This window comes from Rhineura floridana, chromosome 2 (genome assembly GCF_030035675.1).
Source record: "Rhineura floridana isolate rRhiFlo1 chromosome 2, rRhiFlo1.hap2, whole genome shotgun sequence".
Classification (NCBI taxonomy): domain Eukaryota; kingdom Metazoa; phylum Chordata; class Lepidosauria; order Squamata; family Rhineuridae; genus Rhineura; species Rhineura floridana.
Window position 1 is genome coordinate 187209135 of NC_084481.1, and position 12720 is coordinate 187221854.

The window sequence follows — 12720 nt, forward strand, 5'->3', positions numbered from 1 at the left end:
GACCGCACCCGACAGTTTCATGTAGATGTTGAACAGCATGGGGGACAGAACTGACCCCTGCGGAACCCCATACTGGAGAGTCCAGGGTGCCGAGCAATGTTCCCCAAGCACCACCTTCTGGAGCTGACCCGCCATTCAGGATCATCCAATGAAGCTGAAGGCTGGACATTTCAGGACACACAAAAGAAAGCACTTCTTAACAGAATGCAGTTAAACAATGGAATTCACTACCAGAAGATGTAATTATGATGAACTTGGACAGTTTTGAAAGGATAGACAAAGGATAAGGTACTAGCCATGATAAATGTATGCTATCTCTGGTACTGAAGGCGGTATGTCTCTGAATACCATTTGCAGGGGAATAAAAGTGGTTAAGGTGTTGGACTACGACCTGAGAGACCAGGGTTCAAATCCCCACATAGCCATGACGCTCACTGGGTGACCTTGGGCTAGTCACTGCCTCTCAGCCTCAGAGGAAGGCAATGGTAAACCCCTTCTGAATACCGCTTACCATGAAAACCCTATTCATAGGGTCGCCATAAGTCGGAATCGACTTGAAGGCAGCCATTTCATTCAAAAGTAGGAAAAGTGCTGTTCTACTCATGACCTGTTTGGGGCTTCCCACAGGCATCTGGTTGACCACTGGGAAAGCAGAATGTTGGACTAGATCTAGGACCTTTGGCCTGATTCATCAGGACGCTTATGTTCTAAGGTTCCAATTCTGTACCCACTTACCTGAGAGTAAACCCCACTGAACTCAGTGAACTGAGTAGATGTGTATAGGATGCTGCATTTAGGCCTTTATCCTGCAAGTCACTTTTCCTCTAAAACGCTTCCTGTTCTCTCCCCACAACCCCTCCCCCCAGAGCTCCAGATCCAAATATACCTCACAAATGAAGAAGATCTGAATCCCTGTGTGGGTAAGTGTGAAAGCAGCTGGGAGAAAGGTGGTGTCAGCAGGGTTTTTTCAGCTGAAATGTGGTTGATCAAGGAAGGATGAACAGGATAGGTGAATTTCAGAGGTGACTGGCAGAGGCAGCAGCCAACAGATGGCTCTTAAACACATAGACTCCTCGAGACCAGTGTGGAAGGATAAGCATTGTCCCATTCTACAGCTCCTCGACTGCAAATTGGTCATTCCCTGGGGCTATCAAACTAAGATGACACAAGATGTAACACTGAGTTTGGGCCTAAATTCAATAAATAAATATATAAAATTATTTACTGATGTATTATTTACACCACTGTGCACATTAGTCTCAAGGCAGTATACAAAAAGAATGTTAAAAATATAACATCATCAATAAAACCACAGTAAAATGTTTTAAAATGCAGCAGTTAACCAAAAGGCAGAGGTAAAACCTAACAACGTGCTGGAAAATAAGACACCAGCAAGGGCCTAGAAATGTATGTTTAATAACATCACCAGTGTTCATGTGTGCCTGAGCTCAAAGGTGAACTGGTTCCATAAGGAGAGTGTACCACAGAAAAGGTTTTTCCCCTGGGATGACTCAAAGCCCCAGCCAAGGAGAAGACAATGGCTTCTGTTGGAATCCCTGAAATCTCACCAAATTCCTGAGAGAAGATTCTTCCATGAAATTTTTAGGACTGCTTTTGCTTCTCCAAAACTGTAATAAAATTATCATAGTTTTACAAACATTGTCATCTACAGTGAAAGCTCAGAGCAAATGTTAGAGAAAAAAAGTATGTAGTATTGAAATGTTGATGTGTAATGACCTTATAGACATTAAAGATTTGATGCATAATATCTTTGTAGAGCTGTTCACAAAAATCAATTTAATAATGATGATGATGATGATGATGATGTCTGATTCCAGTCATGACCATTATTGTGGATACAACATCTGTTCCTGAATAAAAGATTCAATATTTGCTCTGTTTGAACTGGATGGCAATTACTTGTAGCCATTTTCGCATTTTCTTATTCACAAACCTCAATGTAACAATGACAAAAATATATGGTAAATCTCATCTGGAACACTTACGAAATGCAGAGTGCTCCAATTTGCAATGCTTTCTTTTGTCGCAGAGTTTTAACACATATTTATGCCTTTTGAATAAAAAATGTTATTGGAAACCCTTTCCAAAGAATTCATTTTAAGGAGTTCATACTACATTTAAGTAGTCCCGAGAGTCTTTGCTGTCAATGAAAATGTTATCAATCTCCGTGAGCCTCTCCTTACAACAGCACATTTGGGCACTAGTGTGGCCATGTGTTCTCCTTTACAGAGGACAGTCCTCTTTGAACAGCTGTCTGGTCCAAACCCAGTTTAAAGACAAAGAAGCATAAGAATGACAAGATTGTTGTGTCCCACAATCTTTTTCACAGCTCACTGTCTTCCCCACTATGGCTAGATATACTGTATTTCTGTTTAAATTACAGTGATTATTTTGACATTTATGTGTGTGCATATATGGTGTGTGTGTATCTGCACATATATAAAATTTTATGCAGATCTGTGCCCACTTTTCCCCCTCTTTTTTGGTAATGGAGTTTCTCTTTTTTGATGATGCATAAATAGTTCTCCCTGCCAAGTGCAGTTCCTCTACGGACACCATTGTTTGCAATACAGTTAGATAAATAAATAAACTGAAAGTGTTCCCACAATTGGTCTAAAACTGCAATCCTTTATATACTTACCTTGGGAAAAGTCCCATTGAATCAATGGATATACTCCTGAGCAGGCATGCTGAAGTCTGTGCTGTGAATCTTTTAAATAAAATCTCTTCCTTAAGCCTTCATGCTACATTTGACCCAAGTGGAGGCTCAAAGCGGTTCTGTCTTCCTTTGTCTTTCTTACTCCTCTCTCTATTCATACCATTTCTGTTGTGAAGTGGAAGAAGGTCAAAACAGCACAGGGAAAGCTTTGTGGGAACAATAATATACAGGAAATCCTTGCGAGTCTATAAAGCTGATTTTGCACATCAAAAAGTCTTGCAAAGAAGACTTCCATAATAATGAGCTTGGCTATATCGTGCTAAGAATCTTGGGATTAATAATTAGGCAATAGTGCCATTAAAAAGTGCTATGAAAAATGGGAAATGTCTTAAGTCAGATTTACATCACACCATTACCAAGTATAATAATATATATATTTGTGAAAGTTAGCCAAACTCCACAGTTTCACTCCCAAGTGTCTGTGCTCACACATAGTTGTGTTCTATTTCTGTTTCTTTCTATCCTTTTCTTTCCCACTCACAAAATTTTCTGTTTTAAAATCTTTATTTTCAATAATACGGAGCACAAAGAAGGAACTCTGAAGAAAGGAAGGGGGGGAAACAAGAAATAAGAAAACAAAAATACAGAATTCAACAAAAATATTGTTTCTGTTCAATATTCTAACAGTGTTATTTTATAATGGAAGAAGGACCCATGTAAGAATGTTGTTTTATAACAGGGAAAGGGCTGTAGCTCAGTGGTAGAGCATTTGCCTTGAATGCAGAAGGTCCCAGGTTGCATCCCCTGGTACAACTGGGAAAGGCTTCTTGCGCGAAACTTTGGAGAGCTACTGCCAGTCATTATGGGTGATGAGCTAGACGGACCAATGTTCTGATTTAGTATAAGGCAGCTTCCTAAGGTCCATTTTATTGGTTCATATACAACAATGCACTACTCTGTCACAAGCTACAGAACAGCACCACTGTTTCTGTTTAACAAAACACATATTTATGAATGGAATGGAATGCTATGAAACTGTGGTTACAATAATTGGAGTTGGGGTGATACATAATAGTCCTCTTCTGGCATGACTGCGATGAAGGGGCAACACAAGTAGAATGAGGCTGCAGGGCTGCATTTTTAGTCTCTCCCCCATTGTTGTGCGGTTCCTTACAGTGGCTCTCGTGTTGGGTTGCTACTTCTGTAACAGAAGTATTCATTGAGGCTCCCCAGATAATTTAGAAACCTGAAAGATCAGGGTTCTAAATTGCGCAAGGAGCCTCCACAAGTACCAGAGGCTCCACATTTCAGAAACAGTGGCAGAACCCAAGAGCAGCCAGAAAGAGCCACATGACAACATGGGTGGGGCTTAAGACAAACCCTGCAGCTCAATTAGGAACACCTAGCTCAGTGCAGCTCAGTGACAGAGCATCTACTTTGCATGCCAATTTGATCCCTGGCATCTCCAGACAGGACTGGGAATGTTCTGCTATGTTCTGAAAACCTGGAGAGCTGCTGCCAATCAGAGTAAACAATACTGCCCTAGATGGACCAAGGGTCTGACTCTGTATAAGGTGGCTTCCTATGTACTTGAAGAGGGCTACTGACAGACCTGGTGCCAGTGGGTGGTCAGGTTGGGCCCTTGCTGATGGCCTCTATGGCCCACAGGGGCCTCTGAGGGGCTCCTCTTTAGGATGGGAGGTGAGCCCACTCCACAATCCACAGCAGCATTGGGTCATGCAACGTGATGCTGCTGTGAATCGCGGAGCGGAAGCTCCCAGGCATCTCCCCCATACAGGCAGTGCCGGCTTAAATAACCCTGCCTACCTCACCTACCTGTCACGTTAGCATGTCAGTGTGTATGCGCATGTCTGCCATCACCCAAGATGGTGGTGGGGCATCCCTAAAGGGTTGATGCCCCTGCAGCCATCTTGGGTGATGGCAGGCATGCACACGCAGTGCACAGGGCATGCTCACTGATACCATAGGTAGGTGGAGTGGGCGGGCCTATATAAGTCCTGTGCACCCTGTATCAGGAAGGGGCTTTGGGCTGAACGGCCCAGGCAAACTGGTGCCCAGGGGCCCAGTCACGTCTGCCACCAGCCCTGGCTACTGAGTCACTGTTTTGGCAACATTTCACAGAATCATAGAGCTTGTAGCGACCTTGTAGCTCATCAAGTCTACATTTTTCTTCTGCACATATAGAAGACATATCTGCATCATTTCTACCTTTCTTTTTAAAGGCTTCTTTCTTTTTATGCTTACTGACAATACTGACAAAACAAAGTTCCTCACATTTTCTGATGGAGAGAGCACCCTGTTGGAAATGTTTGTGTTCGGTTTAAGCCTATGTAACACCTGCACATCTGTAAGGAGGTGGAAACTAGATTGTGGTAGCCAATCAGCGTGAGCCATATGGAAATAGTTCAACAATTGCCTTTGGTAATTCCCAGGCTATTTTTTGACACTAAAATCCTGACAGCTTGCTCTTATTATAAAGATGTTAACAAGAGAAGAAAATGGCACTAATTTAATCTATTCTTACAGGTCATGCTGAAATGAGATGAGGATGACACAAAATTATAATAATAAATACAGGCGTAATTTCACAATTCTTCATAAATGCTGTTCCTCTGTCTTTTCACATGCAAATGTACTACCCTTTGCTTCATGACTGTGATTTGTGAGGTGCTATCTTGCCCTCCACTTGGGAATTGTATTCTACCTGATCCCATAATTATTTTTATACTACTAAAACAAACCCTTGCAGATTACTATTGCGGTACCATTGTAGAGGTTTTGCACTTCCTTCTCTTTAAGCTTTGCAGAGTCTTTACATTTGTATTATCTTTCTCATTTCAACTTTCAACTCACGTTACCTGCCCAGCTCTCACTGAACAAGCCACACAAAACAGGATCGACGTGCTAAGGAAGACAAAACACAAACCCGCAAGAACTGGCACTAGTCAGTTGCATATGCCCTGATGCCAACCACTGAAACTGTGAACCTGGCCTTAACTAGCGAGGGCTTTTGAGTTAGTATATACTGGGCAGAAAGAGGCTGCAGCCATGGAATGGCAACTTAGAAAGAGGGGAATCTTTCGTGGCAGTTGTTCTTACAGCAAGGGAGGGGAACCGGAAGCCCAGGGCCTTTCTGGCCTTCAGAACTCTCCCCAAAACACCATTCCACGGCCACCCACCTACTGGCCCTTCCTTGCACCCTCCTTGAGTGTTTTTGCCTCACAGGAATGCATCCTTGGACTCTGATAATTCTTCTTGCTTCCCTGAAAGGAGAATAGGGAATGTGTGCGTGCTCTGTGTGTGTGTGTATAGATGTACTAATATTTCAATGTATGTCGTTTATGGTAAGTAGAGTTTGGTTGAGTGAGTGAGTCAGGGAGGATTTGCAAATGAGTGGTGATTGAGAGAGGAGGGGAGAGGAGGAGTGTGATAGAGAGAGTGTGTGTGTGTGTACTTGAGGTTGCTGGTTTCGAGCTAGTTAGGGAATTGATCTGAGAGATATAGGATTTGATAGGAGATAGGGAAAAGAGGCTTAGTGACAGTTGGGGTCTGGTTTAGAGACAGACAGAATTAGAGTAGGGTTAGGATTAGTTAGAGCTGTGACTTCTTATTGTGTTATATTTATCAAATGTATTAAAACAAGTATCTTTTTGTTTTCATCATCCCATGCCTGATGCTCCGTTACTGAAGAGAGGAGGAATAGTGCAGCATAATATTTAAGTTCACACATAACCTCACATCCTGAAGTGTCCAAGGTCATGGTGGCAGCAAAATACAGTGTGGGTTAGAAGGTGCTGCCTGTTGTGGCAAAGGCCTGGAAGGTCAAAGTATTGCCTTTTAAAATGAGCAGGAATGCCACAAAACTAGCCTACTGTACAAAGGTAAAATTTCCTATGGTTGCTCCACCCACTTTTGCCTCTGGCCCAGGGCTGGCGCCAGTGGGCAGCCAGGTTGGGCACTGGCTTGAGGGCCCAGGAATTCACAGGGACCCCTCACCACAATCAGCAGTGGGCCTGGTCACCTCCTCCTGCCACCCATCTTCATTGCTGCAGAGGCTACACTGCTACCTCTACTACCTCTTCCTCCTCTTCCATGCTTGCCCATTACTTCAGCAACAGGAGGCTCCAGGTGCCACTGCTGCCAAAGCACATCAGGCTCCTCCCCTTGGAAGCAGCCTCCATGGCACAGAAAATTTCACCTCTCAGACAGTCGCAGCTACGGTGTCTGCGAGGAGAGGTTTCCTGCACCAAGGAGTCCCAATGTGCTTCTGGCAGTGGTGGCTGTGGAAGGGCTTCTAGTAGAGCACCCAGAGCCTCCAGCCACTGAAGGGATGGGTGAGGCACTGAGCAGGAGGAGGAGGGGGGTAGTGCCACTCAGCAGCAGCTTCTTGCTTCCTTGTGTCATGGATAGGGAGCTATATATGACGCCTTCCAAACATTCAGGCAACATGCAGAGGAGGATGTGGGATAGGGCTGCCAAGTCAGAAGCATCCCAAACCCTGAGATTTCAGGGGCAGGCCCTACTGATGTCACTAGGGGTGGGCCCTAGTGATGTCATTAAGCATGATACATTAAGCATTATGCTTGGAGCATACCATTCAAAAAAAAAAATCTCTGATTGGAAATTAAGAAAGAAACCTTAGCTAAATGAAGGTGTTTCCAGGTCCAGCTGAAGTGATGGGATCATTCCTTGTCACTTGCTTAGGGAACCTGGACAGGAAACACTTAATCTAGCCTACTTGCTTCTGGCAAGAAGGGTTTAAGTGCCCTCGGGTGGGGCCAGTCACTAGAAGGCCATTGTAGGAAGAAGAAGGGAGCCTAGTGTTACGGAAATGCTAGATAGGAGCTGTGGGGAATAAAGGTGGATGCCCCCGAAGGCTTCAATTCTATCCACATTTACAAAGAGACTGAGCCCAATAGAACGCAACAGGATATACTTCTGAGTAGATGTGGTTAGGATTGTGCTGTTGGTAAGGCTTGACTAGGGATCCTCTGCAAAGATACAGGAATACCTTGCATTAACGTACTCAATGGGACCAGAGCGAGTACGTAAACCGAAAATGTCCTTAAAGTGAAGCACTACCATTTTAAACTTTTTTTTTACCTCTCCTTCATGCGGAGCCTCAAAGCCCTGCGCGAAAGCCTCTGCTGCTGCGCTGCCGCGCCTCTCAGCTGATCGCAATCGCACCTCCCAGCTGATTTGCGGTGGCGCAATTGCGTCTATTTCCACCCCCACGCACCATTACGTGTCCGTAAGTGTGAAGCAAGCGTACGTAAACAGGGGCATGGTGGAGTATGGAGTATGTCTGTAAAAGCGAGTGTACGTTAAGTGAAGGTCCGTATAGCGGGGTATTCCTGTACTGATATCCAAGCAGGGTTGGCAACCCCCTGCCTGGAATGCCCTGCCCTTGCTTTTTAAAGTGGCTGCTCCAAACTTCTTTACAAACTTGACCCTTCACTGCAGAGAGGTTTGAGAAATTAGTAAGAGTTAAGAAGATTCTCTACCCTTTCCTGTCTACTGTAGTATGGGCAGTAGTTTTGGGAACAACAGCAATTGAAGCCATACTACCCAGTACGTGAATTCTCTTTTACCACTCTTGGGCAAGAAACAAACCATCATGCAAATAACAAGATGCATCATCAGTGGGTTTAAGGGGGTTGAGCTGAGCACATGGAGCTACTGTTGTCGCTTCTATGGATGCAAGGGAGTGAGGTCAGAGGTAAATGAAATACAAATAAAAAAAATTAAAAACAAAGACAATGATGATTTCCTAAATGCAATACCATACCAACCACCACAAGATTCGTACGAGTAAGGCACAGAACTCAACATCCCACAACCAGTCAGGGTTCTTAATCAGGACAAAAAGAATCCTGGCAGCCAGTCAGCCAAGTCATGGAAATACCCATGCAGCACAATCTGACATGGGGGCTGCAGTTGGTGCAGAATGCTGTGGCGTGATTGCTGACATGAGTGAGACCCTGTCAAACATAATATCTCCACTCTGAAAGCTGTACTGGTTGCCAGTTTGTTACTAGACCAAGTTCAAGGTGTGCTACATAGTACTTGTTCTGCTCTTGTAAGAAATCGATTCTTTAGTGTGGCAGCACCGAGGGCTTTGGAACTCCTTGCCTATTGACATTAGTACTCTTTTTGGCACCTGGTTAGAGTGTTGGACTACGACCTGGAAGACCAGAGTTTGAATCTCCACACAGCCAGGAAGCTCACTGGGTGACCTTGGGCCAGTCACTGCCTCTTAGCCTCAGAAGAAGGCAAGGGTAAACCACCTCTGAATACCACTTACCATGAAAACCCTATTCGTAGAGTCGCTATAAGTCAGAATCAACTTGAAGACAGTCCATTTCCATTTTCAAAAACATGTTTTTTTAGGCAAGCCTACCCAGGCATGCAGAAGTTATTATGTTTTTTCTTGTTTTTAACTCATTGTTGGTTTTATTATATTGAATGTTTTTAAATATCTGTCTTTAACTGTTTTTACCAATAATTTTATTATTTTAATTCCTTCTGTAAACAGCTTTGAGATTTTTTTATTTTATATATTTATCTTATTTTATTTTTTATTTGATTTATATCCCGCCCTTCCTCCCAGCAGGAGCGCAGGGCGGTGGATTTTTTTTACAATAAAATAGTATATAAATGTTGTAAATAAAATACATATATAAATTTTGGAGTCACTGTGGCCCTTGGGTCTCTTTCCACTTTTAGGAACAAAGGAGTCTGCCTTTTATTAATATTATTATTTTATTATTATTGTTATTATTATTGTTGTTGTTGTTATTATTATTATTATTATTTCTTACATTTGTATACCACCGAAGCTCTCTGGGAAGCCGAAGCTCTCTGGGTGGTTTACAACTCAGGCCATTTGGTACCATCTAGCTCAGTACTGATAACATGGACTAGCATTGGCTCTCCAGGATTCCAGGCAATAGTCTTTTCCAGAGATTGAATTTTGGACCTTTCCATGCAAAGCATATGCCCTGTCACTGACATACAGCCCTTCCCCATTTAAAAAAGTATCTTTTAAAATTGTTGTTTTCAATTAAATAATGAATGCACAGCACACCTAGGGCAGATCCACACCATGCATTTAAAGCACATTCAACACACATTTGAACACATTAGTCACACCACAGAATCATGGGAACTGTAATTTGTTAAGGGTGATGGGAACTATAAGTGTGAGGTGGAAACTACACTTCCCAGGATTCTTTGGGGGAAGTCATGCACTTTAAATGCAAGTTGTATGTGCTTTAAATGGATTGTGTGGATCTACTTCATAAACCTTGCCTGCATGTAAATCATTTTAATTCAATTCTTAAAATGGAAGTCAGCTACAAAGTTTACTGGGTGACTATGGGCTACTCACCATCTCTCAGCCTAATCTGCCCATCGGGGTGAAAACAACAGAGGGGAACATGACCACCCCAAGGAAAAAGGGCACACTTAAAATATAGAGGAAAGAATAATGTACAACCATAGTGTGAAATCAGATACTTATCGGGACATAATATGAAGAAATATTTATATAAGCATGACTGTCAAAGATGTTTATTATTTACACAACCTGTAAATATATATATAATAAAATTATATGCATGTTTACTCAGAAGCAAGTTTCAATGTATTCAATGGGGCTTACTCAAACAGGGAAGTGTGCACAGAACTGCAACTTCAATAATAATAATAATAATAATAAATTTAATTTCTTCGTCGCCTATCTGGCCAATGGCCACTCTAGGCGACTTACAAAATTATTAAAATACAATTAATAAAATACAGTAATACAATAAAAACAATAGATCTACAACAACAATATTAAAACTGGGTAGGAGGCATTACAACTATATCGATTAACCCTCCCCGGATACCCCGAAGGTATCCGAAGGTAACTTCAAGTGATAAGGTATTTCACTCACACAACCCAGAATTCAGAATCATGCCACTTTAAGCCATTTTGCAACTGTTTTGAACTTGTTTTTATAGTTATTGGATTTTGAAGGGATTTATTTCTTGTAGTGAGTTGGCTTGGTTTCCAATTGGCAACCCTACCACACAGGGATGTTGGAAAGACTCCATATATGCACACACTGGAGATGTAAAATACACACACCCCATATTGTCAAAACCAGGTGGTGATTGCAGAACACTTTTTTAAAAATAAAATAAAATCAGTATTAGTTTCCCACCAAATAAAAGCAGTGACACTTAGGTAAGCCCTCCCTAATTGTTTTACAAAATAGGATTGGAGAGAGAAAGATTTACAACACAAACACAATCCTTTGCTATGTTCACTCAAAGGCCCCATTGATTTACAGCACAATCCTAACCATGGCTACTCAAAATAAAGTCCTATTGAATTCAGTGGTGTTTATTCCAGGTATGTGGGATTAGTATTGCAGCTTTACTGTCAGAAAAATGAGTGTAGGATTACAGCTTCGTATTGGGAAGGTTTTCAAAACAAGCTATGAATTAGACAAATTAACTCCCCTCTTCAACAGCCCTATAGCTGGTATAGCACAGTGGGAAGGACAGCCTGGCTGGGAGTCCAGAGCCTGTGAGTTCAAATCCCCGCTCATGTCTCCTGGGTGTCAAGGGCCTGCTAAAGATCATCCCACAGTGAGTGGCTCAGGGGTTACATGCTCTGTCAACTGTGTAGCTGTGGGCAAGCTGCATAGTCCCAAGGAGCCCAGTTGCCCCCCAGCTGGCAGTTGTGGACAAGGAAGGGGCTGGCTTGTGCAGCTGTGGCAAGCTGAGCAGGCCCTAGCCAGCTGGGGAGGACTAGCCTCAAAGGGAGGCAATGGTAAACCCCCTCTGAATACCACTTGCCATGAAATCCCTATTCATCGGGTTGGCGTAAGTCGGGATTGACTGAAGGCAGTCCTTTGCCATTTTCTTCAACAGCCCAGGAAAATTTAAACTTGTTTGACTCCGCATAATTGGAAAAGCATAACACATTATAATGGCATTTAGATTTCCTGCACTCAAGAGAGAAAGAAACTATCTTACTCAGTTTAGGAGTTCTTCGGACAAGTAGGAAAAAAACAACAGTTTTCTGACTTTGCAATTGGTTCTACCTATTGCCTGGAGGTCAACAAATCCCTTGTGAATCACAGCCCTGACTTCACTTATTGGCTACAAACCTGAAAGGGTGGGGTTAGAGCAGCCAGCTACGAGCTCATTTAATAGAAGTTGTGGGGGACAGCTGACATTTTCGTGTATATCTCTTGAACCGGACCACCTAGAAACTTAATTTTAAAAAAAATGAAATCTAAGAGACCTGAGATTGAGGTGACTCACTTGGAGAGGACCCCAAAAATCCAGAGTGTCTGGGCAAAAACCACTGAACACCACTGCCATGTTCCATTTGATGTTTGTTGGAAAGAATTCTCCATGCATACAGATGTGCATGTGGAGAGCTGTTATATGAAAGTGGGGATCCTAGCCCATTGTCGTTTCTCCTCATGGGCAGCAACTCTCCAGGTGTACCTCTGCACATCCAAAGGACTCAGTTTGATGCATCAAATGGACATTTGTGAAGGGAGCATGGCAGTGAAGGCAGAGGACAGGGCAGCCCATGTGGCCTTGCAGCTCCTTCCATATGTTCATTTAAGTATGTTAAGGTTATTTATTTATTTGTTCTATTTCTGAGTTACCCCATAACTGGGGTTGTCTGAGTGATGTACAATTTATACAAATAAAAACAGTGGAACTCCCACCCGCCCCACTGAATCACATTACAGCAGAGCACTAAAATTAATCAAAACCATAATGCAGAGCGTTAAACACCTCATAAGGAAAAACATAACAATCATCCTACCAGCACAGGCTGAAATATTTAATATCAATAGGTATTTAAATGATATTAAAATGATGCCAAACATTTCCAGGATACTGCCACACCATCCTTTACCCCCTGGAGAAAAATTGAAAAGCACTGCTCCAGGCAGGGCCGATGCCAGGCATGACTGGGCCGTAGCCACCAGCCTGCCCTGGGT